Genomic DNA, 22,916 nt, shown 5'->3' on the forward strand with positions numbered 1-22,916 from the left:
CGGCATGTACCTGAATGGAAACAATGGTCTTAACAAACCGTACGTGTTTTTTGGCTTAAAATTCGAATAGACAATAAGAATGGGAGGGTTCCCATTTGAAAATTCACAGTTGACCCCAACCATGTGAGAGGGGTTGTTCGTATGTGGTTTGTTGTAGCTCAGACATACGTTCCCTTAACTAAGTCTGATATTAACTTTAAAAAACCTTTTCGTACGATGTGTCGTTTTCGTTATATTCAGTGGTCTCAAGTTAAGGGCCAGCTCTAGGGCAGGGGAAGGGGTGTGGTACGGGGGAGGTGGGGGGGAGGAGGGGCGGGTCGAACCGTGTCTTCGCCCAGGGCGGCAGGTTTTTGGGGGGTGACAATGAGTTAAATTTTAAAATGGTCCCAGAAGGACAAATTAAACAACACAACGAAAACTTTACGCAGATGAAGAAGTGTGACAGTGAGTTGGAAAAACAATTCTTACTGAAAATTGTCTACAGTATTGTGAAACAGATGACAAACGAAGTACTGTGGTTGGTCACCTTGCGTGGGTATTTCAAAATTGCTAATCTTGCTTGTGGCAGTGTTGCCAATTCAGTTCCTACCATGTACCTACACATCACTTGAAAATTACCTACGTCAACCTCAAAAGCACTACAGAAGCGAAACCTCTACAATAAGGAAATAAAGATAAATTTCAGCACATGATAGTCTAACAGTTCCTACACAGCGACCTTGAACACACGACAGAATTACTGAGGAAGACATTTTGTAATAATTAAATAAAGAATAAGTAAAACAAGCACTGCTCGTTACATGCCAGAGTTATCTGAATCCAGACGTTGTGATTAGAGAGTCGCTACATTGCTCTTCTTCCTGCTACGTTCTTAAAAATTAATTTTTCTCTTTTGTCTATAGCTTCTTTTCAGTCTTCCCTCATTCCCTTTCCTTTCACGGTCGTGGAGACACAGCCAGTAGACACTTCTGTGACGATGAAACGGAAGAAGCCTTAACAAACTTCATATTGGTGATGTAGCACCTAAGCTGTGCTACACGACTGTTCATCCAGATTCGTCGTATTACAGACGTTTTGCATTTCAACAACTTTATTTATCGGTTAACTGTTACATTTCTCTACAATAAATGAAAAGACTTTCAAACTTTTCGTTTCTCCCATACATTGTGGTCGTGGCATGTCGGAAAGCAGGCCTTGTCGACATTCGACCACAGCCGTTGGTCCTTTATCTACAGGTACTACGCACGTGCTACATAGACACTGGCGAACTACATATAAAGCATTTTTATGGAATCATTCGCTCTCCCATCACGTTCCACCTTGTACGGCAGCGTTTCCGTCGACAACACGGCTATCAGCTGTGCTGGTCGCTACAGGTGTTGCACCACACGCTCCCCTCTATTCAGGAAATGAGAGAAAGTTAACAGATTTTAGTAACATGCTTTGCGAGTGGCATAACTTAATTTTGTTTGACATAATTATGTTTGGAGTTACAACTGAAAATGTATTACACTGTAAACGTTTCACTTCTGACTTGAAGACGTTTTCACGTCAAAACATGCATGAGTAAATGTAATAGGGGAAAATAAGACGTAATGGGTGAATGACGTTGTGAGAAAGGTTGTTTCTGAGACGGCAAGGAGTCGGAAGGGTTGAGAGAGGAGGGGTTGCGGCACTTACAGAATGGACATTAATAACACCGACAAACGGCAGGGACGGATATTTGACTGAAAATAGAGGAAAAAAGGTCGTATGAACATGTGTCCGAAAATGCATCGTTGCCGCGGTAGATGGCGCTGACGAAAGAAAGTTCTTCTGAACACATGCCGTGGGAACAAGCGGAGATGGTGTCTGAGTACGGCCAAGCAGATGGAAACGGTGAGAGCCAGTACGGTTAAACCAGAACAAGTACACTCATAGACACCAACCAAACCACACAAAATTTCAAGGCCTTTTTGAGCATTTGTGTGATCATGGGTCCTTTCAGACAGACGAACGTAATGGGACGGGAGGCGGCGGACTGTGCGTACGCCAGGTTTGGAGGACCGTGTTCTGTAAGATGCTGTGATGAAGCCTAGTACAAGCTCAATACAAGTGGCCCGCCATCATAGTGTAAGTCAAAGTACGATTATGTGTATCCTACGTGGGAACCGCTACTATGACTACCACCTGTATTCCCATGGAGGCAATTTTGAACATTTGTAGTTACGTGGATGCACTGCAGCTCTGTACCGTGTTGTGGGACGATTTATTGTCGTTGCATGCACACCGTCCGTTTCTGGGCGCATGTTCGTAGGACCTTTCTTACTCCATTACCAGTCAGGAATCCGTCACTGCAGTTTGTTGGTTTTATTTATGTTCACTCTACATATAGGATGATCGTGTGCATATATATGGTGGTCCATTGATCGTGACCGGGCCAAATAGTTGTTCCGATGTGATACATGTACCTTTGTGAACTTATCATCTGAGAACGCATGCTGTTACAGCGTGATTACCTGTAAATACCACATTAATGCAATAATGCTCAAAATGATGTCCGTCAACCTCAGTGCATTTGGCAATACGTGTAACGACATTCCTCTCAACAGCAAGTACTTCGCCTTCCGTAATGTTCGCATATGCATTGACAATGCGCTGACGCATGTTGTCAGGCGTTGTCGGTGGATCACGGCAGCAAATATGCTTCAGCTTTCCCCACAGAAAGAAATCCGGGGACGTCAGATCCGGTGAACGTGCGGGCCATGGTATGGTGCTTGGACGACCAATCCACCTATCATGTAACATGCTATTCAATACTGCTTCAACCGCACGTGAGCTATGTGACGCACATCCATCATGTTGGAAGTACACCGCCATTCTGTCATGCAGTAAAACATCTTGTAGTAACATCGGTAGAACATTACGTAGGAAATCACCATACGTTGCACCATTTAGATTGCCATCGATATAATGGGGGCCAATTATCCTTCCTCCCATAAAGCCACACCATACATCAACCCGCCAAGGTCGCTGATGTTCCACTTGTCGCAGCCATCGTGGATTTTCCGTTTCCCAATAGTGCATATTATGCCGGTTTACGTTACCGCTGTTGGTGAATGACGCTTCGTCGCTAAATAGAACGCGTGCAAAAAATCTGTCATCGTCCCCTAATTTCTCTTGTGCCCAGTGGCAGAACTGTACACGACATTCTAAGTCGTCGCCATGCAATTCCTGGTGCATAGAAGTATGGTACGGGTGCAGTCGATGTGGTTGTAGCATTCTCAACACCGACGTTTTTGAGATTCACGATTCTAGCCCAGTTTGTCTGCTACTGATGTGCGGATTAGCCGCGACAGCAGCGAAAACACTTACTTGGACATCATCATTTGTTGCAGGTCGTGGTTGACGTTTCACATGCTGCTGAACACGTCGTGTCTCCTTAAATAACGCAACTATCCGGCGAACGGTCCGGACATTTGGATGATGTCCAGGATACCGAGCAGCCTACATAGCACACGGCCGTTGAGCATTTTGATCCCAATAGCCATACATCAACACGAAATCGACCTTTTCCGCAATTGGTAAACAGTCCATTTTAACACGGGTAGTGTATCACGAAGCAAATACCGTCTGCACTGGCGGGATGTTACGTGATACCACGTACTTATACGTTTGTGACTATTACAGCGCCATCTATAACAAAGCGAAAAAAGTGGTCCAACTAAAACATTCATATTTATTTACGTACTACACGAATATGTAATACAAATAGGGGTTCCTATTTTTAAAAAAACGCAGTTGCTATCCGTTTGACCTATGGCAGCGCCATCTAGCGGGCCAACCATAGCGCCATCTGGTTTCCCCCTTCAATCTAGACGAGTTTCGTTCTTTGTAGTTTTTCGTTTGATGCTTATTTCGTGAGATATTTGGACTGGTCACTATGAATGGACCACCATATATATATATATATATATATATATATATATATATATATATATATATATATATATATATATATGTGTGTGTGTGTTGTTGTGGTGTTCAGTCCTGAGACTGGTTTGATGCAGCTCTCCATGCTACTCTATCCTGTGCAAGCTTCTTCATCTCCCAGTACCTACTGCAACCTACATCATTCTGAATCTGCTTAGTGTATTCATCTCTTGGTCTCCCTCTACGATTTTTACCCTCCATGCTGCCCTCCAATACTAAATTGGTGATCCCTCGATGTCTCAGAACATGTCCTACCACCCGATCCCTTCTGCTAGTCAAGTTGTGCCACAAGCTCCTCTTCTCCCCAATTCTATTCAATACCTCCTCATTAGTAATGTGATCAACCCATCTAATCTTCAGCATTCTTCTGTAGCACCACATTTCGAAAGCTTTTATTCTCTTCTTGTCTAAGCTATTTATCGTCCACGTTTCACTTCCGTACATGGCTACACTCCATACAAATACTTTGAGAAACGACTTCCTGACACTTAAATCTATACTCGATGTTAACAAATTTCTCTTCTTAAGAAACGCTTTCCTTGCCATTGCCAGTCTACATTTTATATCCTCTCTACTTCGACCGTCATCAGTTATTTTGCTCCCCAAATAGCAAACCTCCTTTGCTACTTTAAGTGTGTCATTTCCTAATCTAATTCCCTCGGCATCACCCGACTTAATTCGACTACATTCCATTATCCTCGTTTTGCTTTTGTTGATGTTCATCTTATACCCTCCTTTCAAGACACAGTCCATTCCGTTCAACTGCTCTTCCAAGTCCTTTGCTGTCTCTGACAGAATTTCAATGTCATCGGCGAACCTCAAAGTTTTTATTTCTTCTCCGTGGATTTTAATACCTACTCCGAACTTTTCTTTTGTTTCCTTTATTGCCTGCTCAATATACAGATTGAATAACATCGGGGACAGGCTACAACCCTGTCTCACTCCCTTCCCAACCACTGCTTCCCTTTCATACCCGTCGACTCTTATAACAGCCATCTGGTTTCTGTACAAATTGTTAATAGCCTTTCGTTTCCTGTGTTTTACCCCTGCCACTTTCAGAATTTGAAAGAGTATTCCAATCAACATTGTCAAAAGCTTTCTCTAAGTCTACAAATGCTAGAAACGTAGGTTTGCCTTTCCTTAATCTTTCTTCTAAGATAAGTCGTAGGGTCAGTATTGCCTCACGTGTTCCAACATTTCTACGGAATCCAAACTGATCTTCCCCGAGGTCGGCTTCTATCAGTTTTTCCATTCGTCTGTAAAGAATTCGCGTTAGTATTTTGCAGCTGTGACTTATTAGACTGATAGTTCGGTAATTTTCACATCTGTCAACACCCGCTTTCTTTGGGATTGGGATTACTATATTCTTCTTGAAGTCTGAGGGTATTTCGCCTGTCTCATACATCTTGCTCACCAGATGGTAGAGTTTTGTCAGGACCGGCTCTCCCAAGGTTGTCAGTAGTTCTAATGGAATGTTGTCTACTCCGTGGGCCTTGTTTCGACTCAGGTCTTTCAGTGCTCAGTCAAACTCTTCACGCAATATCATATCTCCCATTTCATCTTCATCTACATCCTCTTCCATTTCCATAATATTGTCTTCAAGTAATTCGCCCTTGTATTGGCCCTCTATATAATCCTTCCACCACTCTGCTTTCCCTTCTTTGCTTAGAACTGGGTTTCCATCAAAGCTCTTGATAATCATGCAAGTGGTTCTCCTGTATCCAAAGGTCTCTTTAATTTTCCTGTAGGCAGTATATATCTTACCCCTAGTGAGATAAGCCTCTACATCCTTACATTTGTCCTCTAGCCATCCCTGCTTAGCCATTTTGCACTTCCTGTCGATATCATTCTTGAGACTTTTGTATTCCTTTTTGCCTGCTTCATTTAGTTCATTTTTATATTTTCTCCCTTCATCAATTAAATTCAATATTTCTTCTGTTACGCAAGGGTTTCTACTAGCCCTCGTCTTTTTACCTATTTGATCCTCTGCTGCCTTCACTATTTCGTCCCTCAAAGCTACCCATTCTTCTTCTACTGTATTTCTTTCCCCCATTCCTGTCAATTGTTCCCTTATGCTCTCCCTAAAACTCTGTACAATCTCTGGTTCTTTCAGTTTATCCAGGTCCCATCTCCTTAAATTCCCACCTTTTTGCAGTTTCCTCATGTTTAATCTACAGTTCGTAACCAAATGATTGTGGTCAGAGTCCACATTTGCCCCTGGAAATGTCTTACAATTTAAAACCTGGTTTTTAAATCTCTGTCTTACCATTATATAACCTATCTGATACCTTTTAGTATCTCCAGGGTTCTTCCATGTATACAACCTTCTTTCATGATTCTTAAACCAAGTATTAGCTATGATTAAGGCATGCTCTGCGCAAAATTCTACCAGGCGGCTTCCTCTTTCATTTCTTAGCCCCAATCCATATTCACCTACTATGTTTCCTTCTCTCCCTTTTCCTACTGAGGAATTCCAGTCACCCATCACTATTAAATTTTCGTCTCCCTTCACTACCTGAATAATTTCTTTGATCTCATCATACATTTCATCAATCTCTTCGTCATCTGCAGAGCTAGTTGGCATATAAACTGTAGTAGGCGTGGGCTTCCTGTCTATCTTTGCCACGATATTTTTTTTATTCATTATTAAACCTACTCCTGCATTACCCCTATTTGATTTCTTTCCCTCATTCCTGTCAATTGTTCCTTTATGCTCTCCCTGGAACTCTGTACAATCTCTGGTTCGTTCAGTTTATCCAGGTCCCAGGTATTTATAACCCTGTATTCACCTGACCAGAAGTCTTGTTCCTCCTGCCACCGAACTTCACTAATTCCCACTATATGTAAATTTAACCTATCCATTTCCCTTTTTAAATTTTCTAACCTACCTGCCCGATTAAGGGATCTGACATTCCACGCTCCGATCCGTAGAATGCCAGTTACTGATACGGTGGGGAGGTTACAATATACAGGGCGAGTCACCTAACGTTACCGCTGGATGTATTTCGTAAACCACATCAAATACTGACGAACCGATTCCACAGATCGAACTTGAGTAGAGGGGCTAGTGTAATTGTTTAATACAAACCATACAAAAATGCACGGAAGTATGTTTTTTTAACACAAACCTACTTTTTTGTAAATGGAACCACGTTAAATTTGTTAGCACATCTGAACATATAAACAAATACGTAATCAGTGCCGTTTGTTGCATTGTAAAATGTTAATTACATCCGGAGATACTGTAACCTAAAGTTGACGCTTGAAACCTCCGACGTTCAGTTGCGTGTTGTAACAAACACGGGCCACGGTCGGCGAGCAGCATCTGCAGGGACATGTTTACGATGACGACCGTGTTTACTAGTGAGGCTGTAGTGCACTGTTGTGGTTTGGTCTAGCTGTCGCAGTGTCCGCATGTAGCGCTTGCTGCTATTGTTATTCTGCATTCGTCTCCGCACGCAGACCAACTGTAGTACACCGTGTTACCAGACGTCTGTGATAGTGTAGTGTTGTAGGAACTGTGACCATGGTGTATTCAAACTCTGAAAAGGCGGAGATGATACTCATCTATGACGAGTGTCGACGAAATGCAGCTGAAACCTGCAGGGTGTATGCAGAACGGTACCCGGACAGAGAGCATCCAACGTGCCGCACATTGCAAAACATGTACCGCCAACTGTATGCAACAGGTGTGGTCGTAGCACGCAAACGGGTCCGTAACAGGCCCGTCACAGGAGAAGCGGGTGCAGTTGGTGTGTTAGCTGCTGTTGCCATGAACCCACACATGAGTACACGGGACATTGCGAGGGCCGGTGGACTGAGTCAAAGTAGTGTCATGCGCATACTGCATCGTCACCGCTTTCACCCGTTTCATGTGTCGCTACATCAGCAATTACATGGTGATGACTTTAATCATCGAGTGCAATTCTGTCAATGGGCATTAACAGAGAATGCGTTGCAGTTCTACCTGTTTACCGATGAAGCTTGTTTCACAAACCACGGGACAGTGAATATACGAAACATGCATTACTGGTCGGTGGACAATCCTCGCTGGCTCAGACAGGTAGAGCGACAGCGACCGTGGACTGTAAATGTATGGTGCGGAATCATTGGCGACCACCTCATTGGTTCTCACTTCATTGCAGGGGCCCAAACAGCTGCAACATACATCGCGTTTCTACGGAATGATCTGCCAACGTTGCTCGAAGATGTCCCACTGGAAACGCGTCGACGTATGTGGTATCAGCATGATGGTGCACCTGCACATTCCGCAATTAACACTAGGCTGACCCTTGACAGGACGTTCGACGGGCGTTTCTTAGGACGCGGAGGACGCATAAATTGGCCAGCCCGTTCTCCTGATCTTACACCTCTGGACTTCTTTCTGTGGGGTACGTTAAAGGAGAATGTGTACCGTGATGTGCCTACAACCCCAGAGGATATGAAACAACGTATTGTGGCAGCCTGCGGCGACATTACACCAGGTGTACTGCGGCGTGTACGACATTCATTACGCCAGAGATTGCAATTGTGTACATCAAATGATGGCCACCACATTGAACATCTATTGGCCTGACATGTCGGAATACACACTATTCCACTCCGTAATTGAAAACGGAAACCACGTGTGTACGTGTACCTCACCCCTCATGGTAATGGACATGTGCGTCAGTGAAAAAGACCAATAAAAAGGTGGTAGCATATGGACGTAATGTGCTGTTCCAGTCTCTTCTGTACCTAAGGTCCATCACCGTTCCCTTGGGATCCCTACGTATTTCGGTGCTCTCGGATACACACGATCGAACAGCGGAGGAGTGGTACTCAAGCGTCAACTTTAGGTTACAATATCTCCGGGTGTAATTAACAGTTTACAATGCAACAAACGGCAATGATTACGTATTTGTTTATATGTTCAGATGTGCTAACAAAACTAACGGAGTTCCATTGAAAAAACGTAGGTTTGTGTTAAAAACATACTTCCGTGCATTTTTTTATGGATTGTATTAACCAATTACACTAGCCCCTCTCCTCACGTTCGGTCTGTGGAATCGATTCGTCAGTATTCGATGTGGTTTACGAAATATATCCAGCGGTAATGTTAGGTGGCTCACCCTGTATATATATATATATATATATATATATATATATATATATATATATATATATATATATATATATTTTGTAACCTCCCCACCGTATCAGTTTCAGTATGAAAATTATCCCCAGCTTACCTCCCACTCTATAATATCTATGTATTACCAAAACTATGTCCCCACAAACTGTTATTCAGCTTAAACTAGTATGCTGGCCTTTGACTAAACAGAACCTAATTTGATATGAAGTGTGACTGATTCGAATGCAATTTATCTTTATGTTATGTACGGAACTGAAGTACAACAATGGCCCTGAGCAAAATTTCCACTTACCTCGCGTCTCGACAAAATTTTTGCAGATTTCTTGGAAGCACAACAGCAAACAGCAACCAGGCAGCGGCTAAGGCTGATTTCTGTTTCTAAATAACTATTCAATCTGTTGCGTGTGGTAACGCGTAATGACAGACAATGGTGTGGGGAGAGTGACTGTTCCTGTGAAATGATATTCCAAGACAATGATTGTATAGTGAAGCATGTATTAAAAGAGAGAGAATAGAACTTCGCGTTATTTTCGCACATAACACTGGTCTGAACAATGTGAAGTTTGACAAACTGATTAAATGATTTAAAAAGGGTACAGCGTTATAAGAGAATTTCTATAAAAATGAAACAGCTTGCTCAATTAATATGTTAATCCACGATTCAGGGAAAGGGGAGGGTGGTCTTTCTCTCAGCTCTGAGCAAGCTAACTAGTTGACAATAATCATTCGGACATAACTTTATTGAAAATTTACATTTCTTCTACCTTTCATTGTCAATCTCATATTCATCCTTGCTGTCCTTTCTTCATCTAACAGATACAATCACAAGTCTGTACAGCACTACTAAATACGTCCATTACTTACCGCACTTCAACTAAGAATGTATCAGACTGCGCAGAGGCAAAGACTGTACCAAGACAACAGCAAAGATTGTTTAACAGTAACACAACTTCCTTTCTTTGACCTGCACATCGATGACATGTCTACCTTACAATATACAGGGTGTTACAAAAAGGTACGGCCAACCTTTCAGGAAACATTCCTCACACACAAAGAAAGAAAAATGTTATGTGGACATGTGTCCGGAAACGCATACTTTCCATGTGAGAGCTCATTTTATTACTTGTCTTCAAATCACATTAATTATGGAATGGAAACACACAGTAACAGAACGTACCGGCGTGACTTCAAACACTTTGTTACAGGAAATGTTCAAAATGTCCTCCGTTAGCGAGGATACATACATCCACCCTCCGTCGCATGGAATCCCTGATGCGTTGATGCAGCCCTGGAGAATGGCGTATTGTATCACAGCCGTCCACAATACAAGCACGGAGAGTCTCTACATTTGGTACCGGGGTTGCGTATACAAGAGCTTTCAAATGTCCCCATAAATGAAAGTCAAGAGGGTTGAGGTCAGGAGAGCGTGGAGGCCATGGAATTGGTTTGCCCCTACCAATCCATCGGTCACCGAATCTGTTGTTGAGAAGCGTACGAACACTTCGACTGAAATGTGCAGGAGCTCCATCGTGCATGAACCACGTGTTGTGTCGTTCTTGTAAAGGCACATGTTCTAGCAGCACAGGTAGAGTATGCCGTATCAAATCATGATAACGTGCTCCATTGAGCGTAGGTGGAAGAAACTAAAAGCCGGCCGTGGTGGCCGTGCGGTTCTAGGCGCTGCAGTCCGGAACCGCGGGACTGCTACGGTCGCAGGTTCGAATCCTGCCTCGGGCATGGATGTGTGTGATGTCCTTAGGTTAGTTAGGTTTAAGTAGTTCTAAGTTCTAGGGGACTGATGACCTAAGATGTTAAGTCCCATAGTGCTCAGAGCCATTTGAACCATTTTGAATTTTTTTGAAGAAACTAAAACGAGCTCTAACATGGAAGTTAAGCGTTTCCGTACACATGTCCACATAACATCTTTTCTTTATTTTCTTTGTGTGTGAGGAATGTTTCCTGAAAGTTTGGCCGTACCTTTTTGTAACACCATATATATATATATATATATATATATATATATATATATATATATATATATATATATATATGGGCTCTTTGCAGTGGCGCACGCCGTTACTTAGCATCAGTCTAAGGCGAGGCGACTGACTTTGCAAATTAGTCATCCAGAGTGTTTATCAAGTTTTATCTGAGACAATTTGTGTCAGAGGAGCGTGAATTTTATAACTGAGTTAACAAAAATCATGGGATAGCTTGTAACATCGTGTCGGACCTACTTTTGCATCACGCGGCTACGACCCCACTGAACGTGATGCCGCTCTTTGGAGTGCAGCACGACCACAAGTTTTGCATTCGTGTACAGGTTGGAACCGCTAGGGACCGTTCAGATCCAGTCGAAGAAATTCGAACATCATCCAAAGCAGCATTTCTTAGCGCTCCTATTACATGTCCTCCTCTACCATGGTCATGGTGGAATGCGACATTGACGTATGCATGCTTGAAACAGCAAAGTGTCCTGAGACCGCTCAGTTCGACAAATCCATCGGTGACACACACTTACAACTCTTATTTTAAAAATGTGCCTTTGCAGAGAAAACCTGCGAAATATCTCTAATAGTCATCAGCGTGTTAACTAGCTTCAGAGGTGTGCCAAGTGGTTGCCTATCTGAAGGCGTCTCACAGGATTTCTCTGTACAGGTAGCTTTTTAAAACCAGCAATACGTGTGGGCGGGTACGACCGAGGCTTCTGACGAAATGTAAGTCTTAGAGGGAGCCTTTGACGTTATATTATCACATGTGTCAATGTCGAAACCTTCCATGATCACGCCACAGGAGGGCAGAAAAACGATGTGGCTGAAAAAGCATAAGGCCTTTTGCCGCGTTTGATGATGATGATGATGATGATGATGATGATGTTTGGTTTTGTGGGGCGCTCAACTGGGCGGTCATCAGCGCCCGTACAAAGTCCCTATTTTTACACAGTCCAATTTTTTTACACAGTCACGAATGATGATGATGATGATGATGATGATGATGATGATGATGACGATATGATGAGGACAACACAAACACCCAGTACCAGGGCAGAGAAAATTACCGCGTTTGGTCACATTCAAATTTCGTCGACTTGTTTCGAACGGCCCCTAGTGGCTCCAGGCTGCACAGAAGAGCAAAATTTGCGGTCACACTGCGCGCAAAAGGGGTGCGATCATGTTGAATGGGTTTCGGCACCAGAATGTGCACAAAAAAGGGTCGAAACGTTTCAGGGTGTGAGCGGAGTCAAAGGTTGTCAAGAAACTCTTCCAGTTGTTCAACGAACTGCGAACTGTCGTTTTCGATCGCGAAATGTGTGGGAAACCACGTGCTTTATGCCATTACCCGAGGCTTTTCGTTTCGGTTATGAGCGGCGGTGTGTCTGAAATGTTTTCTTCCGCCACTCATAAGAAAGCCACGTGGTTTGACCTCTATCGCAATGACGTCGAATGAAGAGGTAAATACGGGTAGGAGGGCATAATTGTGCTGAAATTTGGTGCCAATGTGGCTTCATTAATCCCCTTTATACGTCACATAATATGAGCTCTCGCCTTGGCACCGCGCTTGTGCTACGTTATAGAGGAAGGTTGCAGTCACCTTTCAGCCAAATTTCAGACCCATGCGTTGACATGGGAGATAATTAGGGAGTTAAAAAAAATCGTCTAATTCTGTTGCGCAGTGTATATAATATTTCTTTGGTCCGCAGCTCGGCATGCTAAGGTAGCTTTCGTTTACGAGTAAATAGGAGTCTTGAACATCGTGTAGTAGCATGTAAAATGGTTCAAATGGCTCTGAGCACTATGGGACTAAACATCTTAGGTCATCAGTCCTCTAGAACTTAGAATTACTTAAACCTAACTGACCTAAGGACGTCACACACATCCATGCCCGAGGCTGGATTCGAACCTGTGACGTTAGCGGTCGCGCTGCTCCAGACTGAAGCGCCTAGTACCGCTCGGCCACTCCGGCCGGCAGTAGCATGTAGAAAATAATTAAATTATTATTCGCACAGGTCGGTCTTTAGATTACAATGATTTCCGAAAGACTTCATTTGACCGATCTGTTTACTAGTTGTTCTTTTTCTTAGTTCCTTTCTTACGGGCGCCAGCGGCCTACATCCTCGGGGCCCCAGACCAATGCCTGGCTTGCCGCAACCTAGTTACGACCCTAGTAATATGGACATTCCACAGACTATGGTGTAGTGCCCACCTTTGATGTCCTCCTAGCCTTCGATGTATGTGAAACTTGTATGACGGTGAAAAGTACCGTACATACATCTTTACTTTACTTTACTTTACGTGATCGAGCCCAGAGGACCGCCAGCAGATAAGTGGCTTCTACTGGATTCTCTTTTGTGCCCTCTGACGCCAGTCGCTCTCTGTGCCGATCTGCAGAAAGTCCTCATGATTCCGTCTCTACACCATTTTTTGGCCTGCATAATGTTCTTCTTTCGCAGCGAGGAAGATCCACTCCACGGATTTCACAGGCTATCGGTGTTTATCCGAGCGCCATACACTGGCCATCAGACCAACAGTGTTTCGTTTGTTGTAGGTGTCATCCAGCTCACAATCATCCCGAATCCTCCATTCTTCAGCGATCTCATTTTGTACCGGACCATTGATTTTCCTTAAGAGTTTCCAGAGAAAATCTTTTTTACGGACACTACAAGTTTCGCTGCTATAAAACCTTAGGGGTTAGTTCAGTGATTTGTAAATCTGGAGAAATCCCTTGGAGATTGCGCGATTTAAAAAGCTGACTCGGACTGAAGCACGATCGATTTTCGGCTTGGAACCACGCTTTTGATTTCTGCCTCCTGCTACACGTCTTCTATGAAGACAACCCCCAGATATTTAAAATTACGGACGCTGTCGTAGAACCGGATTCCGACTATCAGAAGTTGGACTGTATTTCTTTAATAGGCCTGATTTCATCTCATCACCAGATACCCTTTCTTCGATACGTTCACAAGGAGACCGATTCTTCCCGCTGCCGCTTCGACGCTGTCACTCATTCGATCAGTTTGTCCTTAGATGTGACAACAGGGCCATGTCGTCGGCAAATGCGAGACGTGTGACTTTCTCAACCTCTTCCTCGATCCTCTCGAAGTTCTTACAGAAAGCTTCCCTAATTATCTCATTGTCTCTTAGAGCGCCAGGTTGAACAATTGCGATGGCACAAAATCGCCTCAACCCTGCGTTTATGTAGAAGCTGTCGGTGACGTTGTTCTCGAACTTTACTTTGCCTTTTGAGTCAGTGAGACAAATTCAAACTAAGCTGATGAGTTTCTTGCGAATTCCAAACTCGATTATACAATTTCTCAGCCTCGCGCGGTTAGTGTAGTCGTATGCCTTCTTAAAATCGGTGAACAGCAGAGAAAGTTTTCGCCATATTCCCACATACGTTCGGTGAGCTGTCGCAGTACACAGACTTTGCCCACAGTCGAACGGCTCTTCATGAAACCTCTCAGATTACGGGAAGTTGAATAATAGAAAGTGAGAGGGGGTGTGTGGAGTGATATATAGACGTGTACGGATGATAAACCTCTCCTCTCAAAAATATTTCTCTCCTCCATACCTCCTCTGTGTTACCACAGATGACATGTCACTGATCTCATTTGTACTAAGCTTGCAGTACACATGAGATGCCTATTTGTTGCAACGCCCTGACTGGAATGCATCATTTCTAATGATATTTCACCAACCTGCAATCTTCTATAGTTGTTGACCCCTGCGCAGAAAACTGCAAGTAGGTTGTGAATCCGTTATCTTGAGGCTTAGCGAGGAAATGTGATTTTAGAAATAATTAAATGTCCAATCAGTTGGTATACGGGGTGCCACTCGCTTTTTCATTAGCAAAACAGGTGAAACTGGACAATTACATTTCACTTTAGGGTCACAAATAATTTCTATTCTTCAACAAAATAATGGGCTATGTTATTCTGAAATTACTGTCATACTGTTCTCAATAATATCTTCCAATTAACGAGTATTTGCAAATCAAGTCTCAACTAACACCGACCACGGCAGACAACATGTCTGTCCTCAAAAATGGTTCAAATGGCTCTGAGCACTATGGGACTTAACATCTGTGGTCATCAGTCCCCTAGAACTTAGAACTACTTAAACCTAACTAACCTAAGGACATTACACACATCCATGCCCGAGGCAGGATTCGAACCTGCGACCGTAGCAGTCGCGCGGTTCCCGACTGAGCGCCTGAACCGCTAGACCACCGCGGCCTGTCTGTCCTCCGAGGCTCCCCAGCCAGCTCTGATTTACCCACTAGACATTGCTAACTGAGTCTTAACTGATACCGCGGCCGACAACATGTCTGTCTGTCTTTCGACACTGCCAAACTAGCTCTGATCTTTCGGCTGAACCAATTCGCCCGCCATGCAAGTTAGGCACTACCCTAAGATCACCGAAGTGCCTCGTCTGCCTTTTTGTTTATAAGTTATTTATTATTCTGCTGGTTATTAATGCTTGTGAAATAATGGAATGATGACATGATAGTGAGAGGTGCTTTAGTTTGAAAGCACGCAACTTCCGAATGCAGCAGCCAATAGAGGAGGAAGACCACAGTTCAGGCGATCTTTCTCACAGTACCCATACTGAATAAACTATCTGACACTGGTATCACACGCCACATTACGTCATCTTGCCACCGCTGGCTTCTCAACTGCTGTAAGTAGATATTCTTGTACCTGAATATGACGGCGGTAAAACCAGAAATATTACAAGATATTCACCACTCACTTCTTCTACAAACGGCTGAATTTTATCCAACATACAACTGGACAAGATCTTGTGGCCGATATTCACCAAATGGTTCGAATGGCTCTGAGCACTATGGGACTCAACATCTGAGGTCATCAGTCCCCTAGACTTAGAACTACTGAAACCTAACTAACCTATGGACGTCACACACATCCATACCCGAGGCGGGATTCGAACCTGCGACCGTAGCGGTCGCGTGGTTCTAGACTGAAGCGTCTAGAACCGCTCGGCCACAGCGGCCGGCGATGTTCAGCATGTCGATTCCTGTGTAGGTGGTGCAGTTCATTTTGTCACGTTTTTCGTATAAGGGGCAGATGACCGCTGTTCTCCAATCATCTAGAATCTCCTCCACAGATTATGTCCTCTGTTCTCCAATCATCTAGAATCTCCTCCACAGACTATGTCCTCTTGATTAGTTGGTGTACCCTCTTGTGGAATCCATATCTTACACCAATCCTAATACAAACTCTCTCTCTCTCTCTCTCTATCTCTCTCTGTCACACACACACACACACACACACACACACACACACACACACACACACACACACACACACACTCCAACAAATATGTATATATGTTCAGAAGTACTCAGACACTTAATAGCAGACATTAATGTGGGTTGTGGTCCACTCTTCGCCTTTATGACGGCCTGAGCTTTACTGGGAACACTTTCAACGAGGTGTATGAATGTCCGTCAAGGAATGGCAAACCTATTCTTCCACAAGAGCCGAAGCCATAAAAGGTGGTGATGCTGGACGCTGGAGCATGGAGAGAAATGCACGCTCAAAATCCTCGCCAAGGTGTTACATTGGGTTAAGATCGGCGCTCTGGGCAGGCGAGACCATACAAGGAAGTTATGCTCCACGAATCATTGCCTTGTAAATGTTGCTTCATGACTGGGTGCATTGTGATGCTGATAACAAACAGTCCTTGTTTCGGAACTGTTCCTCTACTGTACGAATGCTGTAAAATGTATTGATGTACTTCGGCGTTTAGCGTTTTCTCAACCGCAATAAACGACCCATACGCCAATTGCGAAAAACACACCTTTACCGTAACACCGTATCTTCCGTACTGCACTGTAGGCTCTGCAAGTTCTCCAGGTATTTGCCAGACTCAAAGCCTTCCACCATATTGCGACAAGGTTCTGCGATTTATCATTCCAAATCATTCGTTTCCACTCATCCGATATCCAGTGGCGTCGCTTAGCCGTGACAACAAAAATGTGTGGCTCATGAGGAGCTGCTCAACCATTCTGCCCCATTCCTTTCAGCTCCTTACGCACAGTCGTTGTCTTAGCTGTACTGCTGGTAGTATTTTGGAACTGCTACTTCTTACAAGGACCATTTACAATACTCCAAGGTCTCTGTCCGTCAGTATACGAGATGCGCCTTGTTTCGCTTTAGCTGTGGTTGTCCTTTCCCGTTTCCACTTCGATACAACATCACCAACACTCAAGTCGGGCTGCTTTAGAAAGGTTTTACTAGTACTCGTGGGAAGTCACTGTGCTCAGTTCAGCGACCCATTCTGCAGTTGCTGCTCCCGTACTGACAACACACCACTCCTTGCCTCTATTTACGATGGCCGGTCTGCGTCTCGTGGCATCTACTGGTCCATTGCGCACTACGTAGGCGTGTCCAGTTACATTTAGTCAGTTGGCGTACGGTGCAGGATGCAGCACGTTTCTCGATTTCTTTGGAAAAAGAGCGCTCGGAATTTTGAAAATAAGACTCTCCGCGAAGCAGAGCGTTAGGTTTTAAATATCTCTGGAACATTCCCACACTGTCCAAACAAAAATAACGCAGTGTTATTGGTCTTGCATGTTTTAACGAAAAGAAAAGAATTTTTTCTGTGTTTCTGAACGTCTTCTTCAGTGAAAATGATGATCTGACTGCAATGTCGGGAAGGCTTCCAGATATTCCGTAATTTGAGAGCTATTCTTTTGTCTGGAAGTTTCTACATCCTCTGAGAAATCACTGTGCACTGCATGGCAGAGATTTTTCACTGTACGACGTATTGTAGTTTCTTCTAGTTCCATACTGGCATTGATCGCGGGAAGTGCCACTGCTCAAACGCTTCTGCGCGGGCTGTGCTTAGCCTGATCTTATCTTCGCCGTCCCCACGGGAATAAGACGTAGTCAGCTGTAGGATATTCCTAGACTCCTCACTTACTACTAGTTTTTCAGAAATTTGTAAATAGGCTGTCGCTGCCGTATTTTGCATTCGTACAATATCCCCTGTTACTTGTGTTTGACATGGGTCCCACACGCTGGAGCATTATTTGCGAGCGAGTAGAAGGTTGTAGTCTGAATGTAGTTTGTGTGATAATTATTCCACTGTCGTAATATCTCTGGCACATACTCGAAATGTCTGTGTAACCACTACTATATCTATCCGCACTTCAGTTCCACCGTAGATCGTGAAATAATTAACTTCTTGATAAGGAAGAAAAGATTTGCTATCCTAGCGAACTATAACCTTTTCTCTTTGACGATAGATCATCAGTAACCTCTGTCGTAATAGTTTCACTAGGAGGAATCTACACTGCGAAACGAATTTAAAGGATCACTTTTTCGAAAGCACCACCGTAACACTCAGGCTCGGCGTCGCTTCAAACAGCCATGTATCAACAAACGCAACAAAAGTCATCACATCGGCACCAAATTGCACAGCAGTTCTGCCGTGTGAGATGACTGTTAGTCGTCACACCGCCTCTTATCCACAATACACCTGTTTCTTTGACGCAGCTGCGATGGAGGTCAAAACCGCGACACCCACCGTTGAAATCACGCGATTTTCTTACGGGTGGTCAAGGAAAATATTTCAGGCAGACCGCCGCTCAGAATCGACAGGAAAAGACTTCAGCGGATGGCATAAAGTACGTCAATGGAACCACCCGTTACCTTGGACGTTGATTCGCACACAACTCGCAGTGCGATCGGCAACAGCACGACGATATTGCCAACATTCTATACCACTGCCATACCCTGGTGTTTCGACCGTCCTCTAAGGCCAGCGAGAAGCTGCAAACCCACTAAACGTTATCTGGCCCCTTTGGAGAGTTGCATGACCGCAGATTTCTCTCTGCTGTGTAGGCAGGAATCCCTAAGACTGTTGAAAACCATTCAACGAAACCTGAACGTGATCCGAAGTAGCGAAGGGCACACGAGCTGCCGCGAGGTGGAATGCCGGTCTTAGTTTCTTTCAAGTACATATACTACGTACGTGCTCAACTAAGATGCGTGGGTGGCATCGATGGTGTTGCCGAACTGGAGGATCTTTTATTCACCCACACCTTAATATTAATATTGTACACCTCCCTCCCCCCCCCCCCCCCCCAATCGTAATAACGCCGTGAAAGGGCAGAAAAAGCACGGATGAAAAAGCATTAAAAACCATTTGCTGCTTCTCGTCACGTTCAGAATTTGGAAATTGGTTTTTGACAGTCCTACTGATTCCAGTGGCAAAAACTGTGATCGCACAGCAGGCCATGGGAGTGAGATCACGTTTAGTGGACTGCAACTCCACGATGTCCCTAGAATGTGGCAGCGCAGTCGAATACTGCCAAGAAAGTCGTCCTATTGCTCACTGCATTGCGAGCTGCCTTTTTCGAGACCGAAAAGTCTAAGAATCAGCTCTCGAAGAGAAGGGGTGGTTTGATTGAAGTGCTGTGTGGCATCCACTGAAACCTTTTTGTATCTATTCTGGACAGCGGTGTATCTAAAATTCTTTTCTCAGCTAGTCGTGAGAAAATAGCAAGATTTCAACGCTGATTGTCGCCGTTCTAGCCCCCCATCGTAGAGGCGTCAAGAAAGTGATGAAATGTGGGTAAGACGGGAACTGACGACCATCCCATCGTGTAACACCTCCATGGCGCTACTGGGTAGAATTGTGGTGAAATTTGCTACCAATATGCCGTACAACTCACCTGAACGTCTGAGCTGTGGCCTTTTTATTTGCTGTTGTTGACACCTTGCCGTTTGAAATGTCACTGGGCCCGACGGTGACATCGTAGACCGCCACGCATTTGTACCATTACAGAGGATGGTTGTAGGCTCCTTCGAGACAATTTTTAAAACTTATGCGTCGGAATGGGAGGCAATTATGTGGTTTCGAAAAAGGGATTCAGTAATTCTGGTGTTCTGTGTAATACACATATGTCTCTCTACAGATTACTACTTCACAAAGTACAAGCAAACACATCTTGACTCTTTTTCGTTCAAATAAATATTTCAATCTTGCCCTATATAATCCACCGAAAATACAAATGTTTGACTGTGACAAAGACAGCACCAGAGTAAAAGTTCAAGAACTGCATCCATTCTAGTAGTATGCAGTTCCAACATGTTTTTGACGAGATCGTAAGGCGGTAGTATGAACAATTTCTACTTAAAATCTACATCTGAATGAGTGTACTGCAATTCAGACATGAAGTTGTTAGAAGAAGGTTCGTCGAACAACTTACTGACTATTCCTTTGCCGTTCCCCCTGGGAAAAACAAACCTCTAAAGCTTTCCGTGCGGTCTCTGACTTATTTTATTACGATAGTCATTTCTCCCTATACTAAGTGGGAGCCAAAAAAAATTTTCCCATTCGGAGGAGAATTTTTGAGTCTGAAATTTCGTGAAAAGATCTCGCTGCTACGAAAAACGCCCTCGTTTCAGTGACTGCGACCCCAGCTCGCTTATCATATCTGTAACACTCTCTCCCCTGACACTTCCTGGCCGATTAAAACTGTGTGCTGGACCGAGACTCGAACTCGGAACCTTTGCCTTTCGGGGGCAAGTGCTCTGCCATCTGAGCTACGCAAGCACGACTCACGCCCCGTCCTCACAGCTTTACTTCCGCAAGTACCTCGTCTCCTACTTTCCAAACTTTACAGAAGCTCTCCTGCGAACCTTGCAGAACCAGCACTCCGCTACAGAGTGAAAATCTCATTCTGGACTGTCTCCCCTATTTCACGACGATACAAAATGTGCTGCCCTTCTTTCAACTTTTTCGATGTTCTCTCTCTATCCTATACGATAAGGAACCCTTACAGCGCACCAGTAATCCACAAGATGACAATTTTAGTCAGACAGTCTCTTTATAGGTATGTTGCATCTACCGTTATGCAAATGAAACACTTTCCTAAATTTTGTCTGGTGATTCCAGTTTAAGTTGTTCGTAATTTATTATAATCTCTAGGTATTTAGTTGAATTGACAAAATTTCAGTTTTTGTGGATTACCGTTTGAGCGATATTTAAGTGAATCCTTTTGGTACCTTTTACTATCTGGAGACAACAGTCACTTTTCGCACCATACAGATGTGTTGTGTTGTGGTCTTCAGTCCAAAGACTGGTTTGATGGATTCCTCCATACTACTCTATCCTGCACCAGCTACTTCATCTCCAAGTAACTACTGAAAGCTACATACTTCTGAATCTGTTTAGTGTATTCATCTCTTGGTTTCCCTCTACGGTTTTTACCCTCCGCGCTTCCCTCCAATACTAAATTGGTGATCCTTTGATGCCTCAGAAAATGTCCTACCAACCGATCCCTTCTTCTAGCCAAGTTGTGCCACAAATTCCTCTTCTCCCCAATTCTATTCAGTACCTCCTCATTAGTTACGTGATCATGCATCTAATCTTCAGATACCTTGTCTAAATCGTTATGTAATTACTTATGACTTTCTGGTGACTTTGCCGGGCTGTGTACGACAGCCTCATCCGCGACCAGTCTTAAGAGGACTGCTCTGAGTGTCTCCAAAATGGATCATACGAGATTAGGAACTGCAAAGGGCCTTGGGGAACGCCGGATATCACTTCCGTCTTATTCGATGACTTCCCATGAATTACTACGAACTGTGATCTTCCTGACAGGAAACCACGAATCCAGTCGCACAGCTGCGACGTTTCGCCATATCCACGCAGTTTCATTGGAAGCCGCTTATGGGAACCGGTGTCAAAGCCTTCTGGAAATCTAAAAATATGGAATCGATTTAAACAGTAGATATAATCATGTATCCAATTTTCATTGTTTATAAAGTAAGCGTAATGCTGTTGCAATGGGATTCAATAACGTATTGCTCTTGTTCACGTATTTTGTGCTTCATTCTCTTTTTTGCTTACTATAATGGTTTGGCACATATCAGAAACTAGTAAAACTAGCAAAACGTGGCTGGAGCAGAAAACGTGCGATTATAGCTTTTGCAATATTCACATATTTCGTGCTTCATTCTCTTTTTTATTTACTATAATGGTTTGGCATATATCAGAAACAAGTAAAACTAGCAAAACGTGGCTGAAGCAGAAAACGTGCGATGTATAGCTTTTCCATTGTTGTTCATCGAAAGAAACTTCTTAAAAATAGTGGAGAGCACATAATAAATCTTATTAAAATAGTTTATTAATACGAAAATGCATAACAAATTTACCACATTTTATGTTAAATTTTCAGTGTTTCACCACTGACCGAAGTCACTTTTTAATTCTCTTCTTGGCATTGCCTGTTGATCTTAAGATGTCTGCGTGAAATGCTGAGAGTGTAACATTTTTTGTAGTGCAAGTGAGTTATTTGTCTTGGGTATTTCCTTTACCAGTGAAAATTTACCTTTTCACCCATTACAACAACAGTAAAGTGAAGAAAAGTCGGATGACGTTTCTGGATGCTGCAGCGAGTGCACTTCCAATAAGGAAGGAAGGAAGGAAGAAAGGAAGGAAGGAAGGTTTATGCTTGAAAGTCTCGTCAAGGTTAACATCAATAGAGACTGAGCACAAGCTCGGACATGGGAGAAGGCAGGAAATAGTCCGTTGTCTTTTCAAAGGAACTATTCCGGCATTCGTTTCGAAGGATTGAGATAATTCGAAGAAAACCTAAAACTGTATTTTCATAGTCGGATTTGAACCCTAGTTCTGAATGAGAGTCCAGTGTCTTACCCAATGTGAGGCGAGGTACACAACATCTGCGTTCATTCATTCAGTTCATTCATGTTCTCGTCCACTCACACATGCCGTTCCGTAAATCTCGTTATGAAGGTGATAATTCGTGATGTTGA

The sequence above is a fragment of the Schistocerca nitens genome, chromosome 12, assembly GCF_023898315.1.
Source record: "Schistocerca nitens isolate TAMUIC-IGC-003100 chromosome 12, iqSchNite1.1, whole genome shotgun sequence".
Lineage (NCBI taxonomy): Eukaryota > Metazoa > Arthropoda > Insecta > Orthoptera > Acrididae > Schistocerca > Schistocerca nitens.